Consider the following 12,542-nt stretch of genomic DNA (forward strand, 5'->3'; position numbering starts at 1 on the left):
TATATTTCTAAAAATGGGTGTTGGGACACCTGAGTAGCTCAGTCGGTTGAGCATCCGGCTTCAGCTCAGGTCATAATCTCATGGTTTGTGGGTTCAAGCCCCACATCAGACTCTGTGCTGACAGCTAGTCCAGAGCCTGGAGCCTGTCTTCAGATTCTGTGCCTCCCTCTCTCTCTGACCTTCCTCTGCTAATGCTGTCTCTCTCTCTCTCTCAAAAATAAATAAAATATTTAAAAAAATTTAAATGGGTGTGAAGGTGCAGACAAAAATAGAAGGAACAATTGAATATCTATTTAAAGAGGATCAGGAGCCCCAAATCCCTCTTCCCACCAGCTTAGTAGATGGCTGCCGTGTTTATACTAACCCCAGAAGAAGTTTGGGATTTTATACTTGGGAGAGGAGTCCGAACTGCAAGATGCCAGACATATACACAAAGTCTCACCTTAGCCCTAGCATTAGCCCAACCCCTAACCCAAAACCCCAAATGTGCAAATCCTGACCCTAACCCTAACCCTCTTGAGATGTCTCTAAACTGTAGGATACCAGGCAAATAATCTCACGCTGGCTCTAACCCTAACCATGACCATAGCCTTGGCTCCAATCCTGACCTTAACTCTAGAACTGAGAATATATATATTCTTACCTTGACCGTGGCCCTAAACCTAACTACCCTAACCCTAGATCTTAGAGGTAAAAGGAAGAACACACACACACACACACACACACACACACACACACACACACACTATGATATAATATGAGATAATATGCAGCCATAAAAAAGAGTGAAATCTTGTCATTTGCAACTACATGAATGAAACTGGAGAGTATTATTCTTAGTGAATTAAGTCAGTCAGAGAAAGACAAATACCATTTGATTTCACTCATATGTGAAATTTAAGAAAGAAAACAAATAGATAAATGGAAAAAAAAAGAGAGGCTAACCAAAAAACAGACTCTTGACTATGGAGAACAAACTGATGGTTACCAGAAGAGAAGTGGCTGGGGAAAAGGGTTAAATAGGTGATGAGAATAAAGGGGTGCACTTGCGATGAGCACAGGTATTATATGGAAGTACTGAGTCGCTAAACTATACACCTGAAATGAAGATTATACTGCATGCAATCTGAAATTTTAAGTAAAATGTAAAAAAAGAAAGTGTATTTCTTAGTTTACCCCTCTTTCCTTCTTTTACTCATTTGTTTTGTATCTTAAATTCCACATATGAGTGAAGTTGTATGGTATTTGTCTTTCTCTGACTGACTTATTTCACTTAACATAATACGCTCTAGCTCCATTCACATCACTACAATAGGCAAGATTTCATTCTTTTTCTTGGCTGAGTAGTAATCCATTGTATATATAAAACATATCTTCTATTTTATTTTTTTAATAGTTTACTGTCAAATTGGTTTCCATACCCAGAAGAACACCCAGTGCTCTTCCCCACAAGTGCCCTCCTCCATCACCACCACCTCTTTCCTCCCTCCCCCTTCCCCTTCAAACCTCAGTTCATTTTCAGCATTCAATAGTCTCTCAAGTTTTGCGTCCCTCTCTCTCCTCAACTCTCTTTCCCTCTTCCCCTCCCCATGGTCCTCCATTTGGTTTCTCCTGTTCTCCTATTAGACTTATGAGTGCAAACATATGGTATCTGTCCTTCTCTGCCTGACTTATTTCGCTTAGCATGACACCCTCAAGGTCCATCCACTTTCCTACAAATGGCCATATTTCATTCTTTCTCATTGCCATGTAATACTCCATTGTGTATATATATATACACCACATTTTCTTGATTCACTCACCAGGTGATGGACATTTAGGTTCTTTCCATGTTTTGGCTACTGTTGACAGTGCTGCTATGAACATGGGGTACATGTGCTCCTATGCATCAGCACTTCTGTATCCCTTGGGTAAATCCCTAGCAGTGCTATTGCTGGGTCATAGGGGAGTTCTATCGATAGTTTTTTGAGGAACCTCCACACTGTTTTCCAGAGCGGCTGCACCAGTTTACATTCCCACCAAGAGTGTAGGAGGGTGCTCGTCTCTCCACACCCTCGCCAGCATCTATAGTCTCTTGATTTGTTCATTTTAGCCACTCTGACTGGTGTGAGGTGGTATCTCAGTGTGGTTTTGATTTGTGTTTCCCTGATGATGAGTGATGTTGAGCATCGTTTCATGCGCCTGTACATCATTTGGATGTCCTCTTTGGAGAAGTGTCTGTTCATGTTTTCTGTTCATTTCTTCACTGTGTTATTTGTTTTTGTGATTGTGAAGTTTGGTGAGGTCCTTGTAGATTTTGAATACTAGCCCTTTATCTGATATGTCATTTGCAACTATCTTTTCCCATTCTGTCGGTTGCCTATTAGTTTTCTTGATTGTTTCCTTTGCAGTGCAGAAGCTTTTTATCTTGATGAGGTACCAAGAATTCAGTTTTGCTTTCATTTCCCTTGCCTTTGGGGATGTGTCGAGTAGGAAATTGCTGCAGTTGAGGTCAAGGAGGTTGTTTCCTACTTTCTCCTCGAGGATCTTGATGGTTTCCTGTCTCACATTCAGGTCCTTCAGCCATTTTGAGTTTATTTTTGTGTATGGTGTAAGAAAGTGGCCCAGTATCAATCTTCTGCATGTTACTGACCAGTTCTCCCAGCACCACCTGCTAATGAGGCAGTCTTTTTTCCATCGGATACTCTTTCCTGCTTTATCAAAAATTAATTGGCCATACATTTGTGGGCCCAGATCTGGGTTCTCTATTTTATTCCATTGGTGTATGTGTCTGTTTTTGTGCCAATACTATACTGCCTTGATGATGACAGCTTTGTAGTAAAGGCTAACGTCTGGGATTGTGATGCCTCCCGTTTTGGTTTTCTTCTTCAGTATTACTTTGGCTATTCGGGTCATTTGTGGTTCCATATGAATTTGAGCATAGTTTGTTCTAGCTTTGAGAAGAATGTTGGTGCAATTTTTATGGGGATTGCATTGAATGTGTAGATTGCTTTGGGTAGTAATGACATTTTCACAATGTTTATTCTTCCATGAACAGGGAATGTTTTTCCATTTCTTGGTGTCTTCTTCGATCTCTTTCATAAGTTTTTTATAGTTTTCATCATATAGGTCTGTTTACATCCCTGGTTAAGTTTACTCCTAGGTGTTTTATGGTTTTTCGCACAATCGTGAATGGGATCAGTTTCTTGATTTCTCTTCCCGCTGCTTCATTTTTGGTGTATCGGAATGCAACTGATTTCTGTACATTGATTTTGTACCCTACAACATTACTGAATTCATTGATCAGTTCTAGAAAGCTTCTGGTGGAGACGATCAGGTTTTCCATGTAGAGTATCATGTCATCTGCGAAAAGGGAAAGTTTGACTTCTTCTTTGCTGATTCTGATGCTTTTATTTCCCTTTGTTGCCTGATTACTGATGCTAGGACCTCCAGCACTATGTTAAACAACAGTGGTGAGAGTAGACACCCCTGTTGTGTTCCTGATCTCAGGGGGAAAGCTCTCAGTTTTTCCCCATTGAGAATGATGTTAGTTGTGGGCTTTTCATAAACTGCTTTTATAATGTTTAGGTATGTTCCTTGCATTCTGACTTTCTCAAGGGTTTTTATTTAGAATGGGTGTTGTGTTTTGTCAAATGTTTTTTCTGCATCTATTAACAGGATCATATGGTTTTTATCCTTTCTTTTGTTAATGTGATGTATCACATTGATGGTTTTGTGAATATTGAACCAGCCCAAAACATATCTTCTTTATCTGTTAATCAGTTGATGGACACTTTGGCTGTTTTCATAATTTGGTTATTGTAGATAATGCTGCTATAGCATCAGGGTGTATGTACCCCTTTCAATTAGTATTTTTGTGCATTTTGGATAAAAACCTAGTAATACAATTGCTGGATCACGAGGTAGTTATATTTAGAAAGACATTCCATGCTCATGGATCAGAACAAATATTGTTAAATGTCTATACTACCCAAAGCAATCTACACATTTAGTGCTATCTCTTTCAAAATATCAACAGCATTTTTTCACAGAGCTAGAACAAATACTCATAAAAGTTGTATGGAAGTACATAAGACCCTGACTAGTCAAAGCAATCCCCCTTTTTTTGTTACAGGAAGTGAGTGTGCATGCACTCACACAAGTCGGAGAGAGAAGCAGAGGGAGAGAAACAAAGAGAGAAAGACAGAAAAAGATATATGGATATTCTTAAGAAGGCTCCATGGTTAGAGTGGAGCCTAATGTGAGGCTCAATCCCACAATCCTCAATTCATAACCTAAGCTGCCATCAAGAGTTGGACACTCAACTGAATGAGCCACCCAGGCATACCAAAGCAATCTTGAATAAGAAAAGCAAACCTGGACGTATCCAATTCCAGACTTCAAGTTATATTTTAAAGCTGTAGTGATAAAGACAGTATGGTACTGGCAGAAAAACAGACACAAAGATCTATGGAACAAAATAGAATACCCAGAAATGAACCCACAAGTCAAGTAATCTTTAACAAAGCAAAAAAGAATATCCAATGGCGGGGGGGGGGGACACAGTATCTTCATCCAGTGGTGCTGGGATGACTGGATGACAATTTGTTAAAAAATGAAATTGCGTCACTTTCTTGCACCATACACAAAAATAAATTCAAAATGGATTAAAAACCTAAATGGGAAATTGGAAACCTTTAAAATTCTAGAGGAGAACATGGGCAGTAGCTATTTGACATTGGTTCCAGTGACTTCTTTCTGGATATGTATATTGAGGCAAGGGAAACAGAAACAAAAATAAACTATTAGGATTTCATCAAAATAAAAAATCTTCTGCACAGTGAAGAAACATCCAACAAAAAAGTCAACCTACAGAGTGGGAGAATATATTTGCAAATGACATATCTGATAAAATGTTAGAATCCAAAGTCTATAAAGAACTTTTCAAACTCAACACCAAAAAACAAATAATCTAATTAAAAATGGGCTCAGAGCGCCTGGGTGCCTCAGTCAGTTAAAGCATCTGACTTTTGGTTTTGGCTCAGGCCATGATACCAGGGCCCCATGCTGACTGTGGAGCCTGCTTGGGATTCTCTCGGTCTGTCTGTCTCTCTATCCCTCTGCCACTATCCCCCACTCACTCACATGCTCGCTCTCTCTCTCTCTAAAAAGAAAAACAAGGTGGCAGAAGACACAAGTATACATTTTTCCAAAGAAGATATGCAGATGGCCAACAGACACATGAAAAGATGCTCAACATCGCTCATCTCAAAACTACAATAAGATATCATCTCACACTCATTGAATGGCTAAAATAAACAAGAAACAACAGGATGTGGAGAAAGTGGAACTCTCTTGCACTGTTGGTGGGAATGAAAACTGGTGCAGCCACACAATACAATATAGAGGCCCCTCAAAAAGTCTCAAATAGAACTACCTATGATCCATAACAATTGTTTTTTTTTAAGTTTATTTACTTAATTTGAGAGATAGAAAGACAGAGAAATAGAGAGAGGACATGTGCATTGGGGAGAGGCAGAGAGAGAGGCAGAGAGAGAGAGACTCGGAAGCAGGTTCCTCATTGTCATCACAGAGCCCCATGGAGGCTCAATCCTACAAATCGTGAGATCATTTCCTGAACCAAAATCAACAGTTGAACCCTTAACTGAATGAACCACCCAAGTGTTCCCATGACCATTGGTAATACAAAGAAAAACCTCATAGACTGTGATAAAATACAATCATCATGTGATGATTAATTTAATGTGTGGGCTTGCTTAGGACATGGTATCTAGATATTTGATTAAACATTACTGTAGATGTCTCTGTGAAGGTATGTTTTAGGTTAGATTAACATTTAAATCAGTAGATTTTGAGCAATATAGGTTACCTTCCTTTACGTGAGTGGGCTTCATCCAAGTAGTCAGAATTCTTAATTGAAAGTAACAAATAAGGGATGCTCAGTGAGTTGAATTTATGACTCTTAATTTTGGGTCAGACTATGATCCCAGGGTTGTGGGACTGAGCTTTGTGTTGGGCTCCACGCTGAACATGGAGCCTTCTTATGATTCTCTCCCTCTGCCTTTCTCGTCTGTTTGTGCTCTCTCTAAAAATAAAAAATTAAAGTTAAAAATGTAATGTAATGTAATTTTAAAAAATAAAACCGTTGAACTCCCCTGGAGAAGAAAGAATTCTGCCTGCAGACTGCTTTTGGATTCAAACTGCAACTCTTCACTGGGACTCCAGCCCGCCAAGATATTTGGACTTGAGCCAGGCCTCACAATTGTGTGAATAAATTTCTTAAGATCAATCTCAATCTCTTTGTCTCTCTCTTGTTATCACTCTCTTGCACAGCCTCACTCTCCCTTTCTTTTTTATATAGATGCATCTCTCTGTCTCTCTCTCTCTGAATAGATATATATCTGTATAGATATAGATATATAGTCTTTATATGTAGTCTCTACATCTCTTGATCAATCAAAAGAGACACAGACAGACAGACAAACTATTAGTTTTATTTCTCTGGAGAACTTTGACTAATACAGACCACAATTCCTGACTTTCACAGGTGAAGTGATAAATACACTTCTTGGTCTTTTAATCATATTAACTATCCTTTGGTAACTTGCACAGTGGAAATAAATTCTAGGATAATATAGATTCTTGATGATAATCTTTCTCTATAAGTGATAGATTCTTGGAGCCAACATCCCTGAAATATAGCTTCTGTTTAATTTAAAGTATGAATAGCTTATCTACTCTTATTCTCTTATGACTGTAGCAATCTAATGTTCTTATACTGAACAGCCATCAAATGTTTCCTAGCATATAGCTCAGGATTATGGATACCTGCATTTTCTTACCGAAAAAATCAATCTCAGATATGAACACAAATTATATCTTCTTACTCTAAAAAAATCAGAACTATAACAACAGTCAAAGTAGACAGAGTGACAATCCTCCTATAATTTATCTCCTGGTTATAATCCCTATTTCTTTTATCTTGGTGTATTGCCGCATAAAGTGTCTAGCACATAGCAAGCCTTAAGAAATATTGTTCCCGGGGAGCCTGGGTGGCTCAGTCGGTTGAGTGGTCGACATCAGCTCAGGTCATGATCTCACAGTTTGTGAGTTCGAGCTCACTTCAGGCTCTAGGCTGAAAGCTCAGAGCCTGGAGCCTGCTTCAGATTCTGTGTCTCCCTCTCTCTCTGACCCCCACCTCACGCTCTGTGTCTCTCTTTCTGTCAAAAATAAATAAATGTTTAAAAAATATTGTTCCTTTCCAGTCCTGTCTTGGCATATCCTATAAGATAGATAACTTCTGTCTGAATGAAATAAGAGATTTAGCAAAGAGAACACTTGAAAATATAAGTGCAAGAAGTGAAATAAACATGTTTTAACATTATACCTGTCCCTCTCGCTGGCACTAGGAGTGAAGTCCAAGACAGACCTGCTTTAAGGAAACCCACAGCTTAATGAAAATTCCTGCCTTCTATCCCAGGTCTCCTCTCAAGACAGAGTAATGATATCCTATTGTATCACATGACAGGCAGAATGAACATATGGAATATTATTTCGCTTTCTTCCAGATAAAAGACAACTCAGTCTCAGGCAAGTTATTGTGACATTCACTTAAAATGAAGACTCATCTATAGATGTAAATATGTCCTATTAAATCAGGAACAGGTCTCAGAATTCTGGTTTTCTTTTCATATTGTATAAATGTGAAAAGAAGAAGTAAAACACATTACATGATATTGAGTGGAGGAAATAATTTCCATCTACTCTGACATTATAATTATTTCAAACTAGTGGTTCTGCTTTAGGTGTTTGCCATGTACCAGGCACTGTGCAATCTCCTTCCTCATCATGACCTCATGAACTCCTCAAAACAATCTAGTCTAGTTGGTGTTAGTAGCCTTATTTTCTTCTTATTTTCATTTCAATGTATATTTATTTTTGAGAGAAAGAGAGAGAGAATGCAGTCATGGGATGGTCAGAAAGAGAGGAAGACAGGATTTGAAGTAGGTTCCACTCTGTCAGCACAGAGCCTGATGCAGGGCTGGAACCCATGAACCATGACATCATGACCTGAGCCAAAGTGTACACTTAACCAACTGAGCCACCCAGGTGCCCCAGTACCCTTATTTTCTTAATGAAGAAGCTAAGGTTCATGTCAATGAAGCAGTTTGCCCAAAGTCACCCACATCTAGGAAATGTCTGAGCCAGGAACTATCTATGAAATTTTTTCCTGCATGTTCTATGCACTTTCTTCTATGATATGCTGCCTGAAAAACACATAAGTTCATATGAAAACCTGGCGAGACCTCTTAGTCCAAGGAGAAATACACGTTCTCCATCATTACCATTAGCAAACGGTGGTGTTGAATGGTAGTCACACATGTGTGCATGACCCACTGTGGTGATAGAAAAGGTGGTATGCTTTGGGACTTTGACCAGTTGTTTCAGTTTTTTTTGAAATTTGATATCATCAAAATACCTAAAACAAACTTGAAAAGAGTAATGATACAGATTATTGTTCTCATTTAAGCAATTTTAGCAGAAAAAAAATTAGAATTTCATCATTTGGAAGAAAGGTAACTCACAGATTATGGTATTTCCATACTGATAACCTACCCGACTACTTGAAGGTTTCTTGACAATTAGCTGCTAATAGTTTTCCAGAGAGTCAGTACAGTGTAGTATTTGGATGCACAAATGCTGCCCAAAGGATCCCTGTGCTAAAATCTCAGACTCTGACACTTATCAGCTATGTGGCTTGGCAAATTACTTATTCATCCACTCTCTGTTTCTTTATCTCCAAAATAAGGATAACAATATTACCTACATTGTAAGATTTCTCTGGGGATGAAATAAATAAATATACAGAGTGCTTATTAGAGTGCTATAAAAATCTTAGATACTCTTATTATCAAATGGATTTACATTATCTATTGATATGTGTATAGTTCTTCATTCTTATTTATTCACCAAATGAATTGTCTTGCACGTTTTTCAAATACTGTTTCATGCATTGATATGACAGTGCTTTATTGTCCACTAATATTATCTTCTGGTATTTTGGTGCTAGAAAAAAATAGTAAGCAAAGCTGGCACTTATGAACATTGGCCTTTTGGAACATTCAAGGGAGGGAGCTAGATTTATTGAGGATGGCCTTGGAACTCAGGATATCAACATGGCTCAATACAGTAGATACTTTTTGAGATCGTCTGTTTTAGCCATCCTTCTATGCATGTGAAGTAGAGCACAAAACAAAATAGGCACACATAATTGCTTTTGTATTCTAGTGAAGTGAGAGAGAAGCCAAAACAAAATAAATCATTAAAGGGGAAGTTAGAAAATAATTAGTGCTATGGAAAAAAAATTTAGCTTTCTAGATGTAGAAAATTGTATCTTCATATGGTCCATTGGGATCTTTGCCAATTTGGTCACAGCATATAATTCAGCTAGACAGTTTAAGGCAGCAATGTGATAAAACAATGAAGAAAACCATAAATGTGAAAGCATACATGGCTGCTAAACATCTGCTAAGACCTAAGCTTTGCATTCTGTGAAACCAGTGTCTTATAATGGCTTCTCAACCATTTGTTGACCCATCAGAAAAGATCACTAGTTCATTTCCAAGAAGTCATATAAATTTTATGAAACAGCTTTTCTCTTATTCTGAACTCTGCAATGAAAAAAGCAAATGTATTTAAAAAGGGGTCTCAAAGTGGATTGTTCTTGGGATAGTGATGTCAGGAAAAATACTGACTAGTAAACTCCAACTTCTCACTGACATATGGAAATACTAAGTAAACAACAACATACAGACAAAAGTATCTTTACAGGAACTCTAGAAACTAGTTAAAATTGCAACAGCCAAGTGAACCTCAAAGTAAGAAAAAGTTCCACTCAAAATCATAAGAAAATCAATGGCACTTTTCCTCATCTTTGACCAACCCCTTCCCAGCACTGTGCTAAGTGAACAGGAGAGACCCTCCTGATTTCTCATAAAAGATGACAAGGCAAATGGAGAAACAGGGATATATGTCCTATTCAAAAGAACAAAAGAAGTCTCCAGAAACTAGCTGTAAAAAAAAAAGCACAGGACTAAGTCTTACCTGGTAAAGATTTTATCCTTTAAAGTTTTTTTAAATTGATATAAATTTTATTTTACTTATTTTTTTTTACTTATTTTATTTTTTTAACATTTATTTATCTTTGAGAGACAGACAAAGATCATGATCAGGGGAGAGGCAGAGAAAGAGAGAAACACACAGAATTGGAAACAGGATCCATGCTCTGAGCTGTCAGCACAGAGCCTGATGTGGGGCTTGAACCCACGAACTGTGAGATCATGACCTAAGCCGAAGCTGGATGCTCAACTGACTGAGCCACCCAGGGCCCCAATTGATACAAATTTTAAAACAACTGTTTTGAAAATACTCAGAAAGCTAACAGAGAATACAGAAAATATATAAACAAATAAAGATATCATCAAAAACATAGAAATTACTCTAAAAAAAGAACCAAAAATTTCTGCTCTTGAAAAATATAATAACTGAATTTTAAAATTCACTAAAGGCCCTCAACGGTAGACTCAGATCTGAATGTTAAATGAACACAGAACATGAATACAAGTCATTTGAAACTATCAAGCCCAAGGATTAAAAAGAAAAAGAAAATAAATAGGGGGCAAGATGTCGGAGAAGTAAGGAGCTCTGTAATTTTCACTCACCTGCATCTATCAAATTGAGAAGGACTGAAGCCACAATACTCTGATCTGCCAGAGTGGGAGGAAAACACACAGAGTCCAGAAAGAAAACAACCTCAAAGGTACCTGAGTGAGTGCAAACTGGGGAAATAAAAGTGGGCTGGGCCCCAGAGGAGTGGAGGACAGGGAGCCCCAGCCTAATGCTGAGCTGGGGAGAGTGCACAGAGCCCCAGAGAGACAAGGTGAAGAGAAAGAGAGACTGAAAAACGCTCATAGAACTGTCTCTAGAGAAGAGAAAAAAACTCAGCCTGGGATGGACAGGGATATTATCATCCCATATATAACCACTGGGTGTGGGGAGAGAAATTCGTCCCATTTATCTGGCGCATTCTTCCATGGGCTTGGTGGCTGCGAGCTGATTCCAGGTGACATCGGGAGAAACAGCTCCCTAACTCCCCTACTCGATCCCAGCTAGGAAGGCAGCCGCCATTAAAGTGCATGGACTAGGATTTGGAAACAAGGTGGGGCTTGGAAAATACAACTTGGCCCCCCCTCGGACAGGGAGATCCGACTCAAAAAAGTAGCTTGCAAAGCTTGGTTCAGGAGGGCTTGGGGAGCTGCCATTCTTCTCCCCACAACCACCAAGGTGGGGTCTCCGAGAGAAGTCCCAGTGAAGTACCTACAACAAACCACGCCCATTCGAGCAGGAGAGCTGCCTTTTTTTTTTCTTGCCATCCAGATATATTTTCCTTCATCTAATTCTTCTCTCTCCACCCCGCTGGTTTTATACTTTAAGACTGTCCATTGTCTTCTGTTGTTTCATCTCCGCTCCTTTTTAATTCTTTTTTCTTTAATTTTTTTCTTTCCCCTTATGCTTTGCTTGTTTGTTTGATTTGTCTGTGCATTTGCGTGCTTTTGTTCCCTGTGTCTTTGTATGCATGTTTTCTTTTCAGGGCTATCACAAGACACCAGCCAAAGTACACATGATGGAGAGTCCCAAATATCGCTGAGTAGGGAAATAAAATAATTAAAGGCACAACAAGAGAAACTGAGACACACCATTAAAAGAACACTTCATGAAATGACAGGCCCTGGACAGTCAATGACCCTCCTTTAATAGAGCAATACTAGCAGGTACAGAGTGCATAAGGAGCTTTTAAAACTGGCAAGAGACAGAAAGCTAGACAAAATGACACAAAGAAAGAACTACCCTCTAAATATATTCCAGGAAGAAGTCACAGCAACAGAACTACTCAAAACACAAATAAGCAACATAACTAAACAAGAATTTAAGACAATTGTCATAAAATTAATCACTGGGCTTGAAAAAAGCATGAGAGAAGCTATTGATACAAAGACTAAGGACCCTAAGAATAGCTGTGATGAGTTATAAAAGGCTATAAATGAGAAGAATAATGAAATGGAGGTGGCCACCTCACAGGTTGAAGAGGTTGAGAGAAGAATAGGTGAATTAGAAGACACAGTTAAGCAAAACAGAAAGCGGAGAAAAAGAGAGAGAAATTGATACAGGAACAGAAAGGAGAATTCGAGACCTGAGGGATACAATCAAATGGAACATCATCCGTATCATAGGAATTCCTGAAAGGAAAAAGAGAGACAGGTCCTTAAGGGGTATGAGACCCAATGAAGAAGAAAAAGGATAAAAAGGTCCGACAGGGTGCTTGATCAAATTATAGCCAAGGATGAAGGACTTGAATGTGAGACAGGAAACCATCAAAACCCTCGAGGAGAAAGTAGGGAAAAACCTCCTAGACCTCCACCGCAGCAATCTCCTACTTGACACATCCTCAAAGGCAAGGGAAATGAAAGCAAAACTGAACCCTT

The sequence above is a fragment of the Suricata suricatta genome, chromosome X (genome assembly GCF_006229205.1).
Source record: "Suricata suricatta isolate VVHF042 chromosome X, meerkat_22Aug2017_6uvM2_HiC, whole genome shotgun sequence".
NCBI classification, from domain to species: domain Eukaryota; kingdom Metazoa; phylum Chordata; class Mammalia; order Carnivora; family Herpestidae; genus Suricata; species Suricata suricatta.